General features: G+C 43.0%; 1 protein-coding gene across 2 annotated transcripts in view; it reads right to left on the reverse strand.

Moving 5' to 3' along the window:
* NEXMIF (neurite extension and migration factor) overlaps positions 1-25,778 on the reverse strand; it is a 213,467-nt gene that overhangs the window by 76,412 nt on the left and 111,277 nt on the right. For both annotated transcript variants that reach the window (XM_083596257.1, XM_083596256.1), the window contains exons 2-3: positions 21,037-21,145; positions 3,602-3,660 (exon numbers count right to left, since the gene is read on the reverse strand). The gene's annotated coding sequence lies outside the window, so the exon portion shown is untranslated. The remainder of the gene's footprint in view (positions 1-3,601; positions 3,661-21,036; positions 21,146-25,778) is intronic.

A 25,778-nucleotide genomic window follows, 5' to 3' on the forward strand; every position in this document is an offset into this window, starting at 1 on the left:
GAGAGAGTGTTTGGTTTGTGGTTTGGAGAGGAGGAGGAGATTGGAGGGTGGAAGTTGGCTTGAAGGAGAAATGAGTAGACTGAAAATTAAACAGGAATTGACTTGGTAATGAATTCATGTGAAATAGATTTGGGGATGGTTTTCCTATTAACCTGAGGCAAACAAATACAGTTTTGAAGATTTTATTCAGAAGTGTTTTAGAGGAATTACTTAGCATGTTTCTGTGAAATGGGTTCACTGATGGAACAGATAGGTTCCATGTGGTTTTGTGTTTTGCAGTTCACACCCACCTTGCCTTGCACTTAGGCTATTAGGCAAACTACTTGTCTTTTATTCTCACCAATTTGCCTGATGTTTTTTGTGACTTGCCTCTCCTACCGCAGTGGCCATTTTGTGAACAGACACACATTCACTGCAATCATTTTGTGGCTGCGTCCACAAACACACACTCAGAATTCCAAATATGCTGCCAAATGTTGGGAAGCCCTGTGCTAGTGTGACTGAATATTGGGAATGAGAACAGACAACTGGCACAACAAAACTGACGTTGATCTTTCCTAACAGTGAAATTACTTGTGAATACTTCCATTTGAGATGGTCATATTGCTGCACTGGAATTCCACAGTATTAAGGCTTTTGTGCCCTATGGCCCAAGTTCAGTTCTGTATCAGCGAGCAAACGAGTTTTGCTGCCAGCTGAACCCTTAAGTCCAAGCTGACACTAACACCTGCCTGCATATTAGATCAAGGCCCTTTCCAAGAATAAATTTTTATATGCTGCTGCTGCTTTTTTAAAACTGGGCTACTGCACAAACAATTCATTCTACTGAGTGGTAAGTTCCACACCAATGCCATTTCTTAAGACGTAGCTCTGGATCCATAAACCAGCATGTCAAACTGTTAACGGACAGCACTGACAGGAGGCACTTCCGAAAGCCTCACGTCACAGCGCTTGCTCCAGCTTTCTGACGATGCTGGCATTTAGACCTAGTCCATTATCTGTGCCTTGCACCATGTACTATTAGTTTCATATTGAGCTTTCTTTAGGAAACAGAAGAACTGAATCAATTTCTTGGGAGGATAAACTTGCAGCTACAAGGAGGTGGTGTTGGGGGGAAGCTACAATTATACTTTTCATCCATGAAAGGCAAATCAGATGGTACTGAAATCCCAGCAGAAAACACAGATTAATTAAAGTCTGCATTTTCTAAATCTGTTATTCAACTCAATGCAGCTGTTTGGTGTGTGTGTTTCGTAATTATTCCTTTGCTGTGATTCTCATTGTATGTTCTTACTACTGATGTGCTGTTAGAAAAGGACCTTGCACTAAAGGGTCTTGTTGGTTGCTGAGAACATACATGCGAGAGGATGCACAAGAAGGCATGACAATTAAATTTGTTTTCCTGTGTCACCTCAAGCTACATGACAGCAAGGTTTACCATATTAGTGGGTGCTTGAATGCTGCAATTCCCTTTTGCAAACTCATGGCAGCAAGAATGTCTCATTAATATATTTACCTTGATGCAGTTGTGTTAAACTAGCATTGTAATTTTGGAAATGTCTGTTATGCGAAGGTTTCCATATGTCTGCAATTTCCTAGACATAGCTGGAATACTGCAGTCGGAAACCGATGTTTAGATGTTGGCATTTCCTTTGCCAAAAAAAAGCTCAACAACTTTTGTGTTGTTATGCAATTGTGTCAAAATGAACCTAATCAGGGGTCAGCAAACTGTCTAGGCTTGGTAACCAATAAGCATTTCTTCTAGACAGTGAGAATAAGTAAAAGTGCCTGACTGAGCATGCACAGAGTGCCTTCCCTTTCCTGCATCCTTCCCTCTCTAAGGCATGGACAGAAACTTGTAGGACAAAAAAAGCATGTCTCTTTTTAGAGATTAAACATTGCGTCTTCCTCCTTAGCAAGTATACTATTCTAATTAAATTAGCAGTGTCAATGTGCACATCACCAAATATGTTTAACTTACTGATATTTTGTTGACCATCATGGTCATATCAACCACAGAAAAAATATATACACTAACACAATATTAAAGAACAGCACCAACCAAAATATAATTTTACATTACTCTATACTACTACTGGGAGGGACGTGGGTGGTGCTGTGGGTTAAACCACAGAGCCTAGGGCTTGCCGATCAGAAGGTCAGCGGTTCGAATCCCCGCGACAGAGTTAGCTCCCATTGCTCTGTCCCAGCTCCTGCCAACCTAGCAGTTTAAAAGCACGCAGTGCAAGTAAATAAATAGGTACCACTCTGGCGGGAAGGTAAACGTCGTTTCTGTGCGCTGCTCTGGTTCGCCAGAAGCGGCTTAGTCATGCTGGCCACATGACCTGGAAGCTGTATGCCGACTCCCTCGGCCAGTAAAGCAAGATGAGCACCCCAACCCCAGAGTCGTCCATGAATGGACCTAATGGTCAGGGGTCCCTTTACCTTTTATACTACTACTACTACTACTAATAATAATAATCCATGTTTTTTTCTGGAGGGAAGCATGGGTACTGTAATGGTTTTAGGGGTTGCTCGTGCGTAAGTTACCGCCGCTCTGGGCTAGGTTGCCTGGTTAAACCTTTTCTGTCTGGACAGCCATTCTCTCCGTGGCTGTTCAGTCACTAGCAGAATCCGTCAGTGGGCGTTTCTTGAACCTCTTCCAGCAAAGAAGTTCTTTGATGCCAAGTCGCCGCCTACTTTCCCTGCGCGGAAGTCTTCTGCGCAGGGTGGGTGTGGGCAGCGGAGGACCCGTGCTCTCCTCGCTGGTCTCCTGCGAGGTGTCCTGGAGCCTCCTCTCCGCTTCCCCCATCGGCCCCCCTCTATCCCTGGTGTTACGCTGATTTTCTTCCCCAGCCGGAGAGCTGCCTCTCTCCCTGCTTGGCCCTTCTCCAGCATCGCTGTGGAGCCTTGCCTCCTCCTCTAGTTCCGATGCCAGTTCCCTGACAGGTACGCATACCCCTAAACATTTTGTGAATCAAGAAACTGAATCTTTTTTTAAAAAAATAGTTTCTTCTCTAGAATGGTAAACCATCAGTTCCATTGCTACCCCCGATGGTGGCCTCATTTCCTGTCACGGTGTTTCCTGAGTTTCAGACAGAAGCGAGTGTTTAATGAGAGTACCCCTAAAACATTTTTTTTAGGAAAAAAAAGCACTGATGATGATGATGATAACAATAAAGGTTAAAAAATGAGAAAATATCTAAATATGAAAGGTGAAAGGAACCAACACATTAACACACATTGCAATTCACAATATTAACCTTACTAAAATTTCTCCTCAGTTTTTGGGCAGCCGTTGCAAATCTCACGACTGTGTCACCAAATTGTCAGAATCAAACAACAAATATGTGATTTCCCCTGGATCACCACCACTATGAGATCATAATACTTAAAGTCAGAATAAACCAATTAGAAAGCAGACAACTACTCTCAAAAGCCCATTTCTAGTTTTCCCTAAATCCCACCTAGCGTCAGCTCCATTTGGGGCTCCTTCTACCTGGGAATGGGTGAGAAATTTCATTCAGTTCACATTTCTAATTAACACTTTCCCAAACATTGTGCAAACACAGAGATGTGGCAAGATGAACTCCACACTTACCTAGAATGTTAAGCCTGTCCGGATTGTATCCTGGGACTATGATGATGCTTCTTGATTACCTAAATTAGGAGAGAGGGAGAGAGAAAGAAAGATGTATGTGTTTAGAAATCTTTTGAGTTTTGTGTGGCTAAAATGCAGCCTACTGTCAAAGGTGAGAGACACACCTGTGCTCCTCCCACTTTTCCTTCTAGCTCCACTCACTTTTGCCTTTGGCCCTGCCCACCACTGGCATGTGTCCCTCTGGAAAGTTCCCCTTAAGGAAGTGTGGTGCTCAGGATAAAAAAGGTTCCCCATCTATGCCAGTGGTTCCTATACTTTCTGGGGCCACTGTCCCCTTGGTTCCATAAGCTCATCCCCAGTGGCTCCTACCCGACCACATGAAAGCCATATTGCGTTCCAATTGCGAAAAAGGTGTCTTATGTATGTATGTATGAATGAATGAATAAATAAATAAATAAATGCATTATTTAGAATAGCAGTTTGCTTGACCAACTAAAACTCAGAACTGTAACAATTAATTGCACATTTATTCAAAACCCAGTTAAAACTATTAGGTTTAATTAATTCAACTAAACTTATGAACTTGATCCAGCGATGCCAGCTCTTCAAAGTCTGATAGTCAATTACGCCTTCAGCGGCCCCCTGCTGCCTCCATGCCTCTTAGCAGCCCCCCCAAGTAATCTCACCTCCTGCCTTCGGAACCACTGTTCTACATTATCAACCTTGCTCAAACAGGAATCTTCCAACTCATTGTTTAAAAGCAGCAGAATGCTGTTCATAGAAAAATATCATCATCACCAGGCATGCATTAAACACACACACACACACACACACACACACTTTGAACCAAAGCTTTGTCTTCTTTCCTTCCTCTTTAAAATAAAATAAAATATACATCCATGATCAAAGTAGAAGGCGGCCTGTTCTGTTACTGAAGGAGGTGAAATTGCCACAATGTGAACATTGCCTCAGATGCACCCAGTAATTCAATGCTATCACTCTCAATGTATTTCATAGCCCTGACACAGCTGTTCTCCCCCTATGGAATGGAAGACTATACTCTAGCACACATCTCTTTCTCTCTCTTTCTTTCTTTCTTTCTTTCTTTCTTTCTTTCTCTCTCTCTCTCTCTCTCTCTCTCTCTTTCTTTCTAGAACAGGCAAGAAAGAAGAGCACTCGCCTCATCTCATCTTGCCATCCCCTTTTCAATCCTTTTAGTGCAAAATATAATCAGCATTATCTAATAGCAATGTTAATATTAGCAATAAAATTACTTTTCGGTGTAATATGTAACACCTGTTAAGTATCCACGTACTGAGTCATTGCATAACCCATAAAGGATGCATCTCCCAAAAAATCCCCAACTTCTTCCCATTGGGACAAAGTGCCAACTGGGATGGGGGTGGAGGTCTGCACCTTGAGCCAAAAGCTATCAGCTCGGTATTGTTATGAGTTGTGGGTGTATGGGTTTGTAGGTGCCAGATCCTCTTAAATTCCTGGGTCCAATGTGAGTTATTTTATTATTTATTGAATTTATATACCGCCCTATACCCAGAGGTCTCAAGGCGGTTCAGTGTTTGGAGTGTTAAAATTGGCTGCCAGACACTGGATTTTGCAAAGTGTTAAAATACAGGTGAAACCAGCTTCTTGTGTTCAGGAAATCACCTGGGGAAATCAGCCAAAGACAAAGCCACAGGGAAGGTAATGGGCCATTAGGAAAGCCAGAGAGAGGAAACTTTGCCAAGGGCTCCTGTGAGGCGCCCCTCCTCCAGCTTTGAGTTTGTTAGCAATAGCTTAGAATTGCAGATGGCAGGATGAGCTTGAGGTGGGGAGGTGACAGTCTGTTAAACACAGCAAGATGGAAGCAGAGAAAGAGAGCCATGGCTGGTGTCTGTTTGAATCCAGGGCTGCAGCTATGGCAGAAGCAGGGACCTCTTGAAGTGTAATGCTATAAACCCCTTCATCTTAGGCTCAGGTTGTATATAAAACCAGGTTGTAAATAAACCAATAAAGACACAACAGATGCCTCATTTTCCAAAAGGAAACCCTGGGTAAAGCACGCCTGGAACCCCTGGAATCTCACACTGCTCAGAGATTGGGGTGGCCTGTAACAATATGTTGGACTGAAATCTGCAGTCTCTACAGCAATGGCTAATCCACACAGAGGCAAATGGCAAAAAGAGCACAGCACCCCATTGATGGCAGCAGGACCTAAACCCCAAACAACAGTGGTAGCCAATCTGGGCAGCAAATCTGGACTGGGAGGAACAGGCAAGAACAACAGAGGGAGAGAGGACTGTCATCCAGAGAAAGGGGAAGGAAAAGATCCAGGAGTTGCAGAATGGAGCCTTGGATCCAAAATAAGATATGTCTAGGGGGCTACACATAGGGAGGGCATACTACTCTACTGACCAGGAAATAAGATTCAACCTGAAGAAATCACGCAACAGGGACTATGCTCATATAAATTGCTGGCTGGGTCATTTGGCTGACAAGATGTTTGGTATCTTATATATTTGTAAATCGCTTATAAGTCCTGTGAAGATGACATGGAGGGGATAGGTGGGTCCCAAGAAGGAGGGGGAAGATGTGGAACTAGATGACCAAGCAGGGTGGTGCATGAAGGCTTGAACAGGGTGTCTGTTCTAGAGCAGCATGAGTTTAGAGTGTTGGACCAGGGCCTGGGAGACCAAGGTTCAAATATTGACTGTACCATGAAGCACACTGGGTGACCTTGGGCCAGTCACTGCCTCTCAGTGGGATGATGTGAGAATTAAAGGCAACCAAGAGCTCCTTGGAAAAAAGGCTGGGATAGAAGTTCAATAAACAACAAATAGAAAACAACATTCTGAAAGAGGCAGGCCAAAGCAAAGGAACAGAATCGAAAAGCAATGAGGGAGTTATGACTGTAAGGATAGAGTACTTTCCATGCAGAGAACCTTCCATAATATTCTATTAATGCATGGTGAAGTTTTAATAAAATGAGTCATCAAGCACTACCATTCTGATCTCTTTCCTCCAGCCAGAGCTAGTTTAATTAGCTCAAGATCATTATACAAAATGGGGAAGGTGGGTGGATTACTAATACAGCCATTCCCCACCCCGTTTACTGATAAATGACATAGGCTTGTCACCTAAGTCAATCTCTTACAAAAACTGAACTGGGCATGATTTTTAATTTTTTCTCCCCTCTCCCCTTTAAAAAAATATTTCATAGTTCTATCTCTATCTCACCTACCAGGTTGGTAAATCAGAAAACTTACAATCCTCATCTTCATTATCATTACACGCTTCTGAAAGAACCTAAAATGCATTGTATAAGAATTACAAACCACTTCACATATGGCCCGTGTACAGCTGTTTGCCACAATTGGGGGACCTGCATTTCCTCTCTCTCCCTCTTTCTGTGACATTCAGTGACACAAAACATGTGAAGCCATCTCCACCCACAGGAGCAGAAACCAATTAAAGGTGTCAAAATGCATGATGAGACATCCTCAGATCACACCACTAACCTTGATGGGTTTCATGTACCCAGAGGCTGGCAGTGACCAGAGAACAGTGTTAGAGGCTATGGTGTCACCAGTTAAGAAGCCAGGCTGGGTACTTTGATCTGAGCCTGGTGCTGCTGAGTAAGGGACCACTGAACCCAAGGCTAGTAGGCAACAGTCTACCAAGCCTTATTCCACAGAGTATCAAGGTCTGTGTAGGACCGACGTCAGAGCCCTCACAAATGCCTTCCATTCATTGTGAGGAACTGAATGCCTTCTACAGGACACCACCAATCTAGGGGAACAGGTAGCATACCAGAGATGCAGAAGACATGCTCATCTTCAGGCCAAAGGGTCAACCCTTTAAGGCAATGGCCCCCAATTGGGTGATAATGCCCCTTGAGAGCAGTGGGATTACCAAGGGGTACTAAAAGGAAAGGTGGGCAGGGGGCACTGGAGGTATAAATGTCTATCAGATTTAGAAAAACTGGTATCATTGGATCAAGTTCACCAGTTTAGTTGAATTAATTAAACTAAATACTTTTAGCTGGATTTTGACTAAATGTGTAATTAATTGTTACTGCTTTGAATTCTATTGTGTTATTGCCTTCCTTAGTGGGTTGGGCAACTCACTGATCTGAATAATGCTTTCTATAGGGTAGGCTGGAGGGCGTGGGGGCATGGGGATTGAGTTCATGGAACCAAAAGGGTTCTCTGAAAAAAATTTTAGGAGCCACTGCTCCAAGTTCCCCATAAGGGGGCACAGTCTAGGCGAAGAGGTGGGAGAGGCTCACAAGTGCTCAGGTCACTTCCAGCGCTAGCTGCTGTCCATGGTGCTGCAACAATGGATCTGCCTTGCTCTGTGGGCTCCTCCACAAGACCAGACCAGGGCAATGCAGGAGAAAAGAGCAAGTGAACCAAACACACTGGCTATCATATAATTCTGTCCTAAAGAAGCCATGAGAAAGACGTAAGGAGGAGAAAGGAGACAGAGAAGAGAAGCTAGCTAGACAGCAAGGGGACCACAAAATTAGAAGAGGGATGAGAAGAAAATCTAGAGTATGCAAAATTACTAAATTGGGAGGGAGAGATAAAATGAGTTGTAATAGCAGGATTCTCAGGAATCTATGTTTGTTTGCTTTCACCTTCGGGGGAAAGAAAACAATTATTTGATTAAGTTTAGCTATTACAATCTGATCTCTGTCTGTACATTTATGTGCGCACACAGTGCAGTATTGTATTTGAGCAGCCTGGTAGGCATGTATAATATGCATGCAATGTGGGTACGAGTCAGGGATAAAGGCTAACTGAGGAGGGGGGCAGAGAGAGAAAGAGACTGTGAATCAGATGACAATTAAGGTTCAGCTAATGTTTGCATCCAAATGCCAGGACTATGGAATGAAAAATCACATGATGCAGCAGTGCCTGGTGGGGCAGGGGGAAGAGACCACCTGGGAATTTCACTTACTTGGCCCTTGAGTTTCATGATGGAAGAAGGGTGTGTGTGGTGTGTGTGTGTGTGTGTGTGTGTGTGTGTGTTTGTGTGTTTGTGTGTATGTATATATATATATATATATATATATATATATATATATATATATGAGAGAGAGAAAGGAAAAAATGAATTAATGCATGTTCTGGGAGAACTCTTATTTAAATAACCAGGAATTCAGCAGCATGAAAGCTCAGGTTGCAAAAGCCCTATCCTGGCCTTTCAATCCCTAACGTAATGTGGGAAAGTGGACTCAAGCACAATAGCTCTCCCCCCCCCCCATCTTCCATTACCATCTCCATCACTCTCCAAGAATTGGAGGAATTGCTCCTGAAGTAGGGCACCCTTTCTACATGCATAAGATCCTTACAAGATCTAAAGCTGTGATCTTCTGCATTTCTCAAATATGCAGGGAGCCTACACAACTCCTGCAACACCTTTGCCTCCAACAAAGGGTTAACCCCTAGGGTTGGGGGGAGTAACCAAACTTGGATTCAGCTGAGAGGGATGGATTTATGAGAATGGTGACGCTCCGAACACTCATTCCTGGTCGCTCATTCTCAGATAGCAGGCAGATTTACAGCACCTGCTTATCTGGTTGGCAACCCTTCAAAGCCATTCTAAGACTTCAGCAATTAAAGCAATCATCCAACTGTGCCATAGAGAGAGAGAGATACACCTCCCTTTTTATCATTTCCTGCTCTGGGTCATGGGAAGTTACAGCTAAGGAGTCTCAGAGTTGGCTGACTTGGACAAAGATGTCCAGCTGTATAAAACCCATTTGCATCAATCAATCAAGGTCCCCGGCTAAATCCTAACTAGCATTCTGCTTCCCTTGTTTGATACTTACAGCTGGACTTGGACTCTGCAGCCATTTCTCATGGGGCAGTGGGGAGAGAATGATGGTGAAGTATTAGGGTTAGTTAAAATAGATTGTTTTATTGCACCTGCTCTTCCCCATCAAGATGTCTAGAGCTTGCAATGTTTTATGTAGCTCTTTTATTCTATTGAGCAACAAGATCTTTCTGTAGCTGCTATTTTTGTTCTTTAAAAAAATTATTTGGGTTTATAGAGAAAAATACAAAACTTAATATCAAATATCTTTTCCTCCTTTTTTTGGTCCAAACTAAGCCTATTTCAAATCTTTAAATAAATATGTATTCTTTACCTGCTGGTTTGGTCATGGTTTGACTTGCCATGATCTGAATCTAGTGTCTGGGCCTAAACTTGGGCTATTGCACAACAAGTTAGTGTTGAAGAGTGTTGAAGAGTGAACTTCTGGCTCATGCCCAAGAATCTCCTAATAATTGGATCTATTGATTGGGCTTCCCTCAGACTTAAACTGGAGAAGATGGGCAGCAGCTTTCAAACAGGGAAAACTGGAAAGGGATGTCACCAGCATCCTAGTCTGACAACCATGGATCTAAAGATCTGCAGAGGATGGGTGGGCCAGAATGTTGAAACAAAGCTATTATACTTGCAAGGAATGAAAGAAAGCACAGCAGAGGTAACTAACATGGTGCCCTCCGATTCCCACCATCTTTGGCTATTGCCCATGCTGGCTGGGGCTGATGGGAGTTGGAGTCCACATTGGCTACCTCTGCTAGAGAGCAAGTTCCAGTAAAACTGTGGCAGTTTTAGGTCAAGATCCTGGAAACCTTAGTAGTTGAAGTTCTGGATATATATAACATTCTGTGAAATTCAGGAACAAATTATAAGCCTTAGTGTAACTTCATTAAGCAAGATAAACTCGCTTTGGTGATCATGTGTTAAAGGAGTTTCTGCCTCTGAATGCCTTAACGAGAACATAAAAGGCATCTGCAATTTCCACTGCATTCTATCTCAAAGTCAACTCGGCAAATGTCACTATGTAACACTGTTTCTCTTTATTGGGTGTGTTATTTAATAATGACAGCAAAACGCTTCTTCGTTCCAACTCTACAGAATATAAGAGCACACAGTTGCAGAGCTACAATGGATTAATTTGCACAACTATTGCTTTTTTGTTGTTATCTGACACATATTCAGAGTTGATTTTACTAACTGATTTAACTGACTTAAAGGGGATTTGCTTGTCAGATGTATAAAAGGGGCTTAAAAACACAAAGAGATGCTTTCTAAAAGACCTACACACAGAGAAAGCTTGGTGCTGTTAAATGAGTACATTCCAGACCTGCAAGCACCTGGTGCAGACACCTGCTGCTGCACAGACCAAAACAAGTGCAGGTGGGTTGACCAAAACAATGGAACGCCACACAAAGAACCCATACAGTTCAGTATCTCTTTTCTAGTGGGTACTGATTAATTGAGTTTACTACTGGTGTGAAGGCTGGGAGGGGCTTGCAGTTAGGGAAAGCCCAAATTGTATATACACTATATGCATCAACCATTTGGTCTTAAGGCTGCAATTTACCAAATTCAATGGAAAAAAATCTCGATGAACAGTAATGAAGGCTTGGAAAATGGGCGCACATGAACAGAAGATTCTGCTCACTGAAGCAAACATTCAGATCCTCCAAATGATGGAGAATGCATATAAGTAGGCAATATCAAATGGGTAATGTGCACACTGACCAGCAAATGAACCTATTTTCCCCTTGGGGACTATCCACATTTCCTGGTCAATGTGTGAAACTGATGCTGAGGCTATGCAGATGAGTCAGGCACCATCCAAGGCATCAAGTCACATCCTTCATCATCCACAATGACTAGGCAATATTCAGAATCCTTTGTCAATGGTGCCATTTTGTACTTATTAGGTATTAGGGCATGTCATTTTAGGGGGTAACTTAATTTCTGTCATTTTAGGGTGTAACTTAATTTCTGCAATTTTTTTCAGGGATGGGTCTTAAAAATAGGTTTTTGGGGTGTGAGGAATTCAAATCTGCTATCATGTGCTATTTTGTGATTGGACAACGTTTAGCTTGGTAAGTCTATGTTTGATGAAGAAGCACATAAACTGCTTTGGGAAAATCAAACAATTTTAATTTCTGAAAATGTCAGGTAATGCTTAATAATAATGATGATGATTATGATGATGATAAAAAAAACTGCAAGTACTTGGCAATAGTTTTTAACAATTTACTGTACTTTTCCGTGTATAACACGCTCCTTTGTGTAAGACGCCTACTTGGCGGGACTCCAATTTCAGAAAATGGCCCAAAGGATAGGAGTTGTTGAGCTTTTGGGGGGAGAATTGCCCAGAGTTATTGAGCTTTGGGGGGGGGATGCAGCAAATCACTAACCTGATGGTTGCAATTGCTCGTCCCACTCGTTAACAATTGCTCGCGTCTGCTACAAGCGTCTACCTGATCGCCAACAGTGGAAGTCTACAGCAAGCACAATTGCCGCAGCGGCAGCCAATCCTCAGCAGCCCTTGACACACCCATTTCCCACAGCCAATGCAAAGAAATCCTTGCTGCAGTCACCAATCACACTACAATCGCCAATGACAGTCTGCCGCTCACGGCTGCAACCAATCGCCCATCACCCATACCCACTACCTGTGTATAAGATACCCCAGGTTTTTAAACCTTCTTTTTCAGTAAAAAAAACCACCTAGTCTTATACACAGAAAAGTATGGTATATGCAATTTCACATACATTTTACTTACCAAGCAAAACTAAATTAATTTAACCATTTTTTTTCAATTGCCAAGTCATACTACAACTTTTTAGCAGCCTTCACACCCTAATTAGACATGCCTTCATGAAAACCTGCACAATCATTAGCAATCATACACATTTCACCAGGCAACCTACATGCATTAGGGCACTGGGGATCTAGATTCTCAAAATAATAGCTTTATTCTTAGCTACTAAGAGTGTGACAGGGCAGTGGTCTTCTACTTCCTCTCTTCAAAACTGCCAGCACTATTAAAATTCAACACCACACCACTGAACACAGCATGGCATGTGAGGCTGTGGAGTGAGGAATGATGTATGGCCATGGACTACTGGAATAAAACACTGGGTAATTGCATGAATCCATAAATGGTTTGAAAGTTCTCTAATACAACTCAGCCCAACTAACCCTTTAGATCATTTCACACAGACCACTGGCTTTGACCCTAGAAGTCTTTGGTGACCGTTATGAATGCATGAGCTGCATGAACAACTAGATAGTATAAGACAGCTTTCTGTGCTCCTGAGTCAGATACCGTAATTCATCCATCTTGCTCAACAGTGTTGACACCAACAGGAGCAGTTCTTCAGGATTTCTGGCAGGAGCCAACCCTATCCTTACCAGGAGATGTTGGGAATTAAACCTGAAGCTTTCTGCACATGAAGCAAGTGTTCTACCACTGAGCTACAGCCCTTCCCCACCAAAAGAAACTCTCTGCTAAGTGGCAAAGGGAACTTTTGCTGTTTGAGACAGAGGGTATGTCCTGCCAGTCACCCAAGGTTGTTGTGGGGATTAAATGAGAAGGGGAAATAACGATGTATACTACCATGAGCTCCTTGGAGAAAAAGGTGGCATATAAATGCAATCAAATATATAATAAATGTTGTTGTTGCTGTGTTCTTGTTTTAAAAAAACAGGCTGCACCTTTTGCAATTATTGTGACAGAGCCTGAAATAATTTTCTCAGGTGATTAGTATATACAGAGTTAAATTTTCCCATCAAACCTGATTTAATTCAAGTTTAAAAAGGAGTTAGCAGGCAGCTTGTGTGTGCGAATAATTTGAAAAATGCTTAGATTCTTTGTAACCCAAAATTAAGCAGGTGGTGCCATACTCCTTAATGGAGAGGGGAGGAGAAGATGTAAAAAAGAAAGGGTTGCACTATGCCTGGTATTATGTCTGGAGAAGAGGCAAATGTGAAGGAAGAACACAGAGACCTACAGAACAGAAGAAACTATTGGATTTGGAATGTTATTGCAGTGGCCGAATTCCCCCCCCCCTTAGATTATGCAAATCTAACAAGAGTGACATTGCTCCAGCTGAACTCACAAAATGTACCCTGCATGGGTCTTGGGTGCACTATGCTTTCAAACCAAAAGGCCTTTTTAATGTCTACATTTCTGTTTCTTTTGTCCCCCATTCTCCACCTTCATTTTTAGTATAAATATTTTTTTCCACCCCTATCAATTTCTTGATTTACATAAACACAAAATAAAAAAAATAAAAATGATACAAGAGTACTGCAGAAATCAAGAGCAATTGTCTTTCTATCATCAATCACCACCATTTCTTCTGTCTCTAAACTGGTTTTTATATCACAGGGCTGGATAACCTTATGCGCCCCCCCCCATCTAGTCCAGCATCCTGTTCTCACAGTGGCCAACCAGATGCCTCTGGGAATCCTTTATTACAGCTCTGGGATAACAGAGTTTGGGGGTGGTCGAATTAGGAAATTAATGAATGGTAGAATTTAATATTTGGAGTATTGGAGAGAAGGTGCCAGCCAGGTATAGAAGTTGGTAAGAATGACCAAAGGTCCTGGAAGCAAGTCATTAATACTTCAATGGAAACCATAATAGTGGCAAGAGGTACTCTACTGGTGAGAGGGAGGTTACAGGAAGCAAGATGTCACACAGGAAAAATGTGCCCTTTTGAAAAACAGGCATCTGCATAAGGGGAGCAAGCAGACAGAGGGGGAGGAATTGCTTGGAAAAAGGGTTCTTGGGAAACAGAAAGGAAGTAGGAAGAACACCATGCACTGCTGTGAAGGCAGAACCAGAGGTGTAAGAAGGGCGGCAGGCTGCCCCAGGTTCCATGATGGAGGGGGTGGCAAATTATCAAGAAGCAATTACTGCCCTACTAGGGCAGTTCATAAAAAACTTTTTTTTAAAAAAATGCCTCCTCCAAAGGTCTCCAACCAGGGCCGAAATTAGGCTTTATTTCACCCGGGTAACAGACCCCCCCTCCCCATGCACACACACAGAGACTAGAAGCCTCAATAGTACCCCTCTGGAGGCTTCACCTAGGGCAAGAATCCTGGCTAGCCCCCCCCCCCAGCTTCAGTGTGAACCATTCACAGTGGGATCAGGTGTTAAACAGGGTTGTATTATTGCCCCAACTCTATTTATTATTTTCTCTATTTATTATGATTCTACACTTTGTCGAATGGAAACTCCCCCCACCCAGTAGAAATCATATATCGAACAGATTGAAAGCTCCTTAATCTGAGCAGGCTGAAAGAAAAGAGTAAGGTTACCTTAACTTCCGTCATAGAGCTTCAGTATGCTGATGACAATATAGTGTGTGCACACTCAGAGGATGACCTCCAAACCATCCTAAATAGCTTCGCAGAAGCTTACAAAAAGCTTGGCCTATCACTCAACATCCAGAAAACCAAAGTGCTGCACCAACAAGCATAAAACAATTGCTCTACAGTGACACAATTCCAACTCAATGGTGTAACGTTGGAAAGTGCTGATCACTTCTCCTACCTGGGTAGCTATCTTTCCACAAGGGCCAACATTGCTGCTGAAATCCAGCATTGCCTGAGCTCTGAGAGTGCAACTTTCTCCCGATTGAAGTGTTTGAGGACCGGGACATTCGCAGGAAAACCAAAATGCTTGTTTACAAAGCTATTGTACTACCAACCTTACTGTATGCTTGTGGAACATGGACCATTTATAAACACCATCTCTAACTCCTTAAAAGATTCCATCAATGGTGTCTCCAAAAGTTTTTACATATCACTTGGGAAGACAGGCAAACTAATGCCAGTGTACTGGAAAAAGCAAAGTTCATTTTGTTGCGGGTCCCTGCTATTCTTAAATTCCCAAATATATATATAATAAAATTTCCAAAAAAATAATAAACATGTACCAAATACTTTCAGAGTTCCCCAGCTATTAAGGTTGTCCTTAAAGATGACTATAAAACTTCAACTGGTTCATAATGCAGCAGCCAGGTTGCTGATTGGGGTTCCATTATGGGTGCCCTGGCGCCACCAAATTCTGTTACCCCATATCTGTAACATTATGGCAAAAAGAGGAAGGAGCAATATTGTGCTGTTGGGCCAAAGCTGGAATGATCCTGCATTTATTTCCCTCTGCCATGATGAAATCATGACATGCAGAGTGTTAATTGCAATATCTAATAAGGTAGATTAGGACTGTCAGTCAACATAGTTTTGTTTGGTTGTTGGTTGCAATCTTCGTTAGTTTTCTTCTTTGTTGTAAAATAATCAATTCAGTTCTGCTTTTAAGATATATTTAGAACAGGTATTTTGAGAGAACTTAAAAGATTTCTGTAAAATATGAAGATGCATTTCTTTGTGCAAATGAGAATAATTTGCTACATAGACTTTCTCCCATTGTCTATTTGCCTGCAATTTCCACCTCATTTACTCTCTTTTTTCCTGTGTCTCTACCCTTTTGTTTAGTCTTACATTTGGCATTCCTTTAATTTATATTTAGAGTAACCCGACACCTTTACATTAAAATCCACAATTCACATAATGCATGTTTCTCTGAGAGAAAGGATGCCTTAACGCTAATAACTGCAGATAGGATAGAAGGAGAAATTAATCCTTGCTTTCCCCACCACCACCACATAGGTTCTGGAAAAGGGATTTCTAAACTACTGACAAGAGAGTCTTTTGAGGCATAGTGATACTGGTAGTCCCCAATTCTTACCATCCTAGGATGTGGGAGTGGATTTTTTTACAAAGCCTCCTTAGATGACCTGGTCAGTATGGGAACGTCCACTTCTACGCCCCAGCTATCCCCAAGCTTTTGATATTGTAGATACCACATCAAGAGGGAGGCTGTTCTGTATGACAGGCCTTTAGTTTGGTGGCATCTGTCCTCTAGAACTTCTTCCCACTGCATATCAGACAGGTGCCATCTCCATTATCTCGTTGGTGCCTGCTGGAGGTCTTAGTTTTCCAATAAGCCTTTCCAAGTGCATATCTGTCTGTCTGTCTGTCTGTCTGTCTGTCTGTCTGTCTGTCTATCATCTATCATCTATCTATCTATCTATCATCTATCCCAGTCTGGATTTAAACTTGTTTTTAAATCTGCTTTTGTTATTGGTGTTTTTCTTGTTAAATCATTTTGGAAATTACTCATAAATTAAGTGAAATATATACATAAAGGGCAAAGCCATTTAAAGGAAGAGGAAACTTTTGGGCATCTGACAAGAGTGGCACAGGCATGCCAGAAGTGGGGGTAGGGCAAGGGGGGAGGGGCTGAGCAAAATCAACATTCTGCTTAACTGTCAGAGCAAGATTGGTTTCTCTTTTTTCATATTTGGCTCCCTATACAAAAGAAAAGAGGTGGTGCTTCATGCAACCTTGCATTTATTCCACCCTGTTCTCCTTAGAACTGCACCAGCTGTTCTGTTTTATTCCCCAGGCAGGCCAATCTGCCCATTTTACTTAGCTGTTTAACAAAGCAGGGCGGGGGGATGGGGGACACAAAACAGAAACAATAATATGGTCAAAGACAGCATCCCACATTCACACACTTCCTTTATAAATCTTATTTTTTTGGCCACAGTAGGGCACTGAGAAATCCCATCTGTTTTGGAGTGTTGTACCTGTTAGGCAGTTCTACCTAAGTCCACACCTGGCCCAAATATATATTCCTGGAGAATCAAACCCATATCTCTCTGTAGAATGCTCCACACCCTTTCCTTTGTATCCCTCATAATTCCTGCCCAGAATATAACACATGGATTGCCTCAGCCAAGAGTCTGCCAATTCTGAGGGAAGGGAGACTTGGTTTTCAATCTACTTTGCTAAATTTTCGACTAATTGCTTTTTTAGCACACTTCCTCCGCCAGTATCTTCACAGCTTAACATGGTCATTCCTCTGGGAGTCCCCCCCCCCAGAAAGAAAGTAAAATCTAAATACATTCCTGTGATGTAATTGCTATTGGCCTTTGTAACAGATACTTCCTCCCCCACCAACAACTGCTTTAATCAAAGTTTTAAGATTAATGAAAATCAGGAGGATAAACTGAGATTCTATAAACAGTTTAAGAAGCCAGAGAACTGAGCATGGTATAAACCATAAATAGTGTAGCTAGAAACCCCATTGTTCTAGGACAGTTCCCACTGTATTTTTCTCTATGAACATCAGATCTGGAAGGCACCCAAATGGTGCTCTGTGGTGGGTGAGCAAATCCATATGGAAGTATGGTGGACATACAAATGAACCACAATGGAAAGCAACTGGGTGTGACTGAAACACAATGTTTCACCCTCAAAAAGAGCAGGTATGCTGGTGGCAATGGGTGCAGTTTACTAGCTTTAGCTGGCACAGCAATGATGTGATGTCTTTCTTCCTGACAAAGGGCAGACCTTTCCATGATCATTCCAAACCCTAAAAAGGCAGTGGTGTTGCCCATCCCAAGTTCTCACATCCAGGAGATGGGAAAGTGACCTGCCCTGGATGGATGCAGTGCTTCATCCTTCCTACACCAACCTATTCACTCACCTCCATGCAATTCAAGTTTGCCTATGGTTACCAGGCTACTAAAGAAAAACAAGTTAGGCTTAAACAGAGAATAATGCACCACTTCTCAATATGCATATTCTGAGCAAAGCAAAGCGAAAAACAACACAGTTGTGTCACACTCCACAAGTGACAGGACACGTAAACTTTATATTTTCCCTTGAGAACATTCAGCAAGCTTCATGGTTCCTTTCTTGAATCACCTGGGATCTTCAGAAGCACACATTTCAGACATCAGCTATCCTTGTTTAACTCCCAAGTCAATTGGATATCATAAAAGGGATTCCAAGTTCTCCAGAAGCTTTCTGCACAAACATCTTTTCATTTTGGCAAATCCAGCCTTGGCCCCAGCATCTCAATCTCATGACTCACCCAGAAATTTTAATCAAGTAGAACTGGTAAAGTCAACAACCAACATTTCAGTGTTGTGTGACGTGTCCCATGTGTAATCCATTAAAGGCACTTTATAGAATGTTTCTCTGCAAACCCCAGTTCACTCCTCTCTGGAGGAAACTAAGGCCTCCAGAGAAAAACCTTGATGCAGAGCTTGCAACAGTGTGGAGATGAATTGCAATTGTGGAACACTTTGGAGATTTTGTGAAGAGTTGCACGACTTTGCAAGCCACTGAACTCAGGACTTGGCATGTGGAGCCAAGCACAGACAGGACTTTGTATAAGCTCAGAGATGACTACTTGCAACATCTATAAATAGTGTAAGTATAAAGAGTATATGTTAGTGTTGGCCTAGTAAAGATAACTGCTACACACCTGTTTCCTGAGGTGAGCTTAACCACTTTACTCAGCTTCTGTGGTGCGCACACACAACTCAAAACAAGAAATATAATATTGAGTACCGTAACTGGTCTGGGGAACTGAGGCAAATATAGCAACAGTTAAAAGATTAAGTGCCCATCTCTGAGCAGGCCCTAAGTTCCCTTGCACATCATCTCTACCCCCATCCCATTTCCTTTAACCCAAACTTCAGCAGAGGGTCACCCCAGAACAGGGGGAGAGATTAGTGCTGTCCTCTTAAACTTGCTCTCATAAGTGAAGTTTTAGAAACGGTTTTATGAGCCAAACTACCTATGGGTAGTCTTCTTGCATGGTTGAAAAGCCACTTCAGGAGGACAGGACTGAGAACATTGGGTGGGAAATGGGTAACTGGCCACATTTCTACCATCTAAAGTCACCCCTATCTACATAAGAACACAGGAAGGTGCCTTATATTAAGTCAGAGCACTGGTCCATCTAGCTGAGTATCACCTGCAATGACTGGCAGTGGCTCTCCAGGGTTTCAGGACAGGAGCATTTCCATCTCTACCTGGATATGATGGGGATTGAACCTGGGACTTTCTGCGTGTGAAACAGATGCTCTGAGCTACAATGCTTCTAGGGCCAAAATAGTGGCTTTTTGAAGATGAAAAGGTATGTCAAGCAACAGTCACAGGTGCTTCGTCATTTGCTTTCTATTATACTTCTATCCCACCCTTTCCTCCAAGGAGTACACCTTGGAGTACATGTTTCTCCTCTCCATGTTATCCCCACAAGAACCCTGTGAGGTAGTTTAAACTGAGAGGTGGTGACCAGCCCAAAGACACCCAGTGAGCTTCATGGCTAAGTGGGGATTTGAACCCCAGTCTCCCAGTACTCTAACCCAGCACTCCCACCACAATGGCTCACGTGCAGTGTTCACATGTAATGTGTAGTTTGACCCAATGCCAGCATAACTGTCAGCTTGACACAGATAGAAAAAGACCCAGACAACCAGTCACAGATCTAATTTCCTTAGATCTACTGGAGACCTATTCCAAAAATACACATTTTTAACTGAATCATAAAACACTGCTTGCAGGAGCAGAGCAAAGTGACTGTGATTCTCCCAAAGCAATTGTAATCATCAGATTTAACTGTCAAGGCACAGGAGCTGCAGGTATCAATGCTCGAGAGAGACAGCGCAAAGAGTGCAATTATTATTCCCTGCTCTCCTATTTGAGTGCACTGGCTCCCAAGTACGCCAAGGTCAGGAGAGAGATGTGGCAAAAAGGTTTTCCTTTTCATTAGGGAGAGGCAGGAATACCTCACATTGTAACAGCTAAAGGTCGTCACAGTAAAAAGACTGGCAAAGCAAAGATGAATGCAGCAGCTGAAGATCAGAAAAGAGCTGAATGAAATTACAAGAAGTGAAATCAACATGCATCTCTCTTAACCAAATTATCTCTTCATTCCTAGAGTCCCACTGAGCATCTCATAGATATTTCAATTCACATCCTCTCTTCATTAGCAAATATTAACTGCCTGAGGGTGTCAAGAGTTAAAAGAGTATATAATGCATTTCTATTTCCTCCTTTCTTCCAAAGGGCTTAGGGCAGTGTGTCCGCAGCTCTGTTCACCACTCCTTTTATCCTCACAAAAACCCTTGTAAGATAGGATAGTCCAGTGGTTCCCAAACTGGGTGGCACTGCCCCCAAGGGATGAAGGGGTGGTGGGAATATAGGGGGCTGCTAATAAGTAAGAGGGACGCGGGTGGCGCTGTGGTCTAAACCACCGAGCCTCTTGGGCATGCCAATCAGAAGGTTGGTAGTTCAAATCCCCACGACGGAGTGAGCTCTCGTTGCTCGGTCCCAGTTCCTGCCAATCTAGCAGTTCGAAAGCACGAAGTGCAAGTAGATACATAGGTACTGCTCCAGCAGGAAGGTAAACAGTGTTTCTGTGCGCTGCTCTGGTTTCACCAGAAGTGGCTTAGTCATGCTGGCCACATGACCCGGAAAAACTGTCTGAGGACAAACGTTGGCTCCCTCAGCCAGTAAAGTGAGATGAGCGCCGCAACCCCAGAGTCATCAGCAACTGGACTTAACTGTCAGGGGTCCTTTACCTTTTTAATAAGTAAGAGGGGCAGCAGGGGGAGCTGGAGGTGCACATTACTATCAGGCTCTGCAAAGCTGGCATTCCCAGAGCAGAGTTTGTACTCCCGGCAGCAAATCCAACGGGAAGATACTATGCAAATGTGAAATGTATGCACCATCTTTGCCGACTTACCATGGAAGCAGTCCTCAGTAAGAAATACCCATAGGCTTGTTTAGAAGCATTCCCTTCTCCCCAGCTGGTCTCTAACACTCCTAGGAACAGTGCTAGGAACACAGGAGATCTGCAAACAACATCAAGAGAAGGAATGGATTAAGAACAAATAATGCAAAGGCTTGGGTGGGTGAAGCAACATGAGAGAGATCAGCACAGTGGAACAAAAGCAGTTTGCAATTAGTGACTGCTTCAAGCAAAGAGGCAAAGCCCCAGCTCCATGATAACAGAATCTGTGATCTTCTCATTCTAACCTCTAAAACACTCACTTGGTGTGTTGATTTGTTTAGGTTAGAAAGCAGACAAAGAGAATCAAACATAAAAGCCTCAGTAGTGAGCCTTATTTGGGCAGAAATGGGCATGATGTGTTCAGTATGCCCCTGAAAATGGCAGCCCTGTGTTGGGTTCTCCCTCTCTTCATGTAGAATAGGTGCCATGGACTGGAAAGACATGCATGCAGGCACAGTCTCCAATTGCTTGGAACAAGCCCTGGAAAGGACGGGACTTGGCTAAGGGGAGGTGGGGACTTTCAGTTTTGGAGTCAGACCCACTCCATTTAATGGAGTCAGACCCACAGGGAATGAGGTGCTGTGCTCATTAGACCTGATGCTCAGCCAAGTCTGTGGAGATTGTGTTTTTATTGCTGAGGAGTAAATTCCAACTTTGAACTGTGCGTGATTTACTGACTGGCACACTGTGATAGTAGACTGATCCAGGTTGTGAAATCAAGACATGGTGCCTTTTTTAACACTCCACATTACTGGTGTTGTGACCTGCCACCTGTGTTACTTGCTCACCTGCCTGCTCTGTCATCACCCTGGAGTTGCTGTGGCCACCTATTGGCAGACACGCGAACTACAGCATGGCAGCCTTACAACAGCAGGATAAGGCGGTATAGAAATACTTTTATAAATAAACAACGCACTTAAGGTTGTGAACTGAGGCCTGATGTCACAGCATGGGAAGCTGGCATGTACAGACACTGTGGGTTAAAGACACAATTCTGTCATATACACAAGATCTGCTCTCAGGAATCTACATATCCTGCATTTCATACCCTCCCAAAATTCTGAATTCTATCATACGCAAATTAAACACATGCTCACTTTGCAGTTCCCATTAGCATGAAGAGAGAGCAGAGGACTGCATATGATGTTTTAAATGCATTATACAAATGTGACACTAGATGGTGATGGTGAGCTTATGGCAAATTTTCATAGCTTTTGTGTGTGTCTAGATTCCACCATAATCAGCCATCATTGCAGGGGTTGGACTAGATGATCCTTCTGGGTCCCTTCCAGCTCTACAATTCTATGAGTCTATGAAAGGGGGAGTACCATTGTACTCAGGTCCTTGTTGGGGGATTCCCATGGACCTTTGGTTGACCACTGTGGGAACTAACTAGATAGGGTTTAGTCTGACTCAACAGGGTTCTTCTGGTGTCTTTAAATGGGAGCATGAAGCAAGTAAGGGTCTCAGGGGTCAGTGCTAAGGCAGTTAAGGCAGAGAACAGACAGAGGGCTACTCAGAATGGCCACTGTTGCCTAGGCAAAGTTCCAGTCTGAGCAGGAGGCCCTTGTAGTCCTTCCTGTTAAGGAGAGCCAGTGGCTGACCTGGATGGACGTAGTCACTCCAACACCTGGAAACCCTTCCACTACCCAGGGAGATGTTCCAACTTGCAGGTAGGTATAATGCCTCGCCACACAGGGCACTCAAGGAGGGAGATTCAGACTTCCCAGTTCTTCCAGCAGCTTTGGACAGCTGCTATCTTTGGAAATAAATCAGAATTTGCAAAGCTGAATTTCTCACAGCGCCATTTAACGAGCCAGACACTAAATTCTGTGTGCGGTGTGAGAATGGCCACAAGAAATACATGCAACCCTCTCTGCAGCCCATGAAAACACTTCTTAGTTCTGAATGTATTTTATTTCCTCAATAACCCGGGGAGTTCAAGGCATCACTTTTGTTTTACGGAGGAGTAGTTCAAGTATAGATGTAATGTTTGAGAGATCTATTCAGATAGTGGGATACAAAGCTGAGCTCCAGTTTAAATGCAGCCCTCTTAGCTTAAAAATGGAAAGGAGGAAAAAAGAAACCTAGCACCTTACCTAGTGTTGCTATATTTAAAAGGGGTGTGTGAGAGAAAGATTTGGGGATGTTTTGTTCCTGTAAAGAGGGGGTCCTGCATTCCTGATTCTCCCATTGTGGAAACCAAAATATAAAAAGGCAGCCCTTGAAATCCCAGTTATTTAGCCCATTGGACTTATTGGTGGGAGAAACAGAAGAAACATAAATGGCAATTGTGCATTATAAAGCAGCAAGTGCTTGTTTATTGTTAGAAGGGGGGGTGCTACCTCCTCAAAGTAAAATGCATTTGCCAATTTTTACTGTGTATGGAAATGAAAAACAGGTTTAAAGGAGGGAGACAGAGCAAGAGAGAAAGAGAGCAATAAACCAAAAGTGCCTAATTATTTATACAAGCATCTTAATCAAAATGAGGAAACCTGCAGAGTAACTTTCTATGTCGATTGATAAAGCTGGCTCCCACCCTCCAAAAAAGAGGAACTACACCAGGTGCCCTAATTAACAATCCCGGAGAGGATTTCTGCGCACAAACACAGACACGGCTTTATGAACACCTTTTGCACTCCTATGCTGTGTACTCCCATTAACCCTCTGCGCTGCTCTATTTACAAGTCATTTCCACTGTGCATATTTCCCAATGCCTCGGAGAGCAGGCGCAGCTGTAATGCAGCACTCAGAGGCAAAATAACTGCTAGCTGAATGCAGAGCTGGGTGGATAAATTCTTCTTTGGGGAACTTCCTCCCGTCCCACTATGTCTTCCAGTGAGAGAAGGAGGGTGCAGAAGGGTGTGGAAAGCAGGCTGCTTCTACTCAAGCATGCTACATGTCACTGCATGAGGACATCATTGGCATTAATAGATGTTTGCATTAGATTTCAGGGAGTCTTTTCGCTGCTCCACACTATGAAAGCAAGCTTTACCAATGTATTTTGTCTTGTGTTACAACATGGGCTTCAACTGATCAAACTGCTGCCCGACATAACATATGTGACCAAACTGCCTAATGATGAGCTATCATCTTTTCTGACAAATCAGTGCACATACCATTTGAAAGCCTTTCAGTGCAGCATCAATGCCTTGCAGCAGGCGCTGCATGCATGTGTGAGAGGGAGAGAGGGAGACCCTGTAGGATTTTTATTCCAGCTTCTTTCTCAAAAGGATTGGGGTAGGAGAGAGAGGTTTTCAGTCTTTCCTCTCTGCAGACAAACACTCTATTAAAATACATTAAAAGCTACTGCCTATTAATTTGCTTCTGCCTTTAAAGCATTCTTTAAAAAAAGTCAACACAGAGAAATTTCAACAGCTGGCACAGAAGTGCTAAAGTAACAGTTATTTGTCTAGCAGCAACACTGGGGAAAGGGCATGGTAATAACATAATGCACAATTGCAGGGGGGGAGGGGAACCTCTATAAATTTCATTATGGACCAAAAATATCTACTTCCAGCTTAGCACTTCAAGGATGTCACAAACACCTTGTATAATCTCTTCCATCAGCAGCACTAAACCTCTCCAAACCTCTCATTTGACAAGCCATTATATCTCTGCTGCTCCCCAAACCCCACCCCACCCAAAAATCAATTTGTTCATTATAATTACTTTAATAGTGCAGATGCTTTGATGACTTGATTCCTTTACCAACTGGCATTCAATGTTAGTCCTACTTAGAGTAGACACAATGAAGTTGATTCATTATTTTCATTGGGTCTTCACTGAGTAGAATTTAATTTAATTGTATAGGCTATAAATTGTATAGAGGAAACAGCAGAATATCTTTATCCTCTGTTTCCAACCTTTCTTGAGGACCATTGCTTTTCTCCCAAGAAGCAGGCGTCTCTTAATTTCGTGGCTGCTGTCACCATCTGCAGTGATCATGGAGCCCAAGAAAGTAAAATCTCTCACTGCCTCCATTTCTTCCCCTTCTATTTGCCAGGAGGTGATGGGACCAGTGGCCATGATCTTCATTTTTTTGATGGTGAATATGGTCTGAAGCTCAATATCAAAAAAACAAAGATCATGGCCACTGGTCCCATCACCTCCTGGCAAATAGAAGGGGAAGAAATGGAGGCAGTGAGAGATTTTACTTTCTTGGGCTCCATGATCACTGCAGATGGTGACAGCAGCCACGAAATTAAAAGACGCCTGCTTCTTGGGAGAAAAGCAATGACAAACCTAGACAGCATCTTAAAAAGCAGAGACACCACCTTGCCAACAAAGGTCTGTATAGTTAAAGCTATGGTTTTCCCAGTAGTGATGTATGGAAGTGAGAGCAGGACCATAAAGAAGGCTGATCGCCGAAGAAGTGATGCTTTTGAATAATGGTGTTGGAGGAGACTCTTGAGAGTGCCATGGACTGCAAGAAGACCAAACCTATCCATTCTTAAGGAAATTAGCCCTGAGTGCTCACTGGAAGGACAGATCCTGAAGCTGAGACTCCAATACTTTGGCCACCTCATGAGAAGAAAAGACTCCCTGGAAAAGACCCTGATGTTGGGAAAGATGGAGGGCACAAGGAGAAGGGGATGACAGAGGACGAGATGGTTGGATGGTGTTCTCGAAGCTACCATCATGAGTTTGACCAAACTGCGGGAGGCAGTGGAGGACAGAAGTGCCTGGCATGC

Source organism: Podarcis filfolensis, assembly GCF_964270895.1.
Source record: "Podarcis filfolensis genome assembly, chromosome: Z".
Classification (NCBI taxonomy): Eukaryota; Metazoa; Chordata; class Lepidosauria; order Squamata; family Lacertidae; genus Podarcis; species Podarcis filfolensis.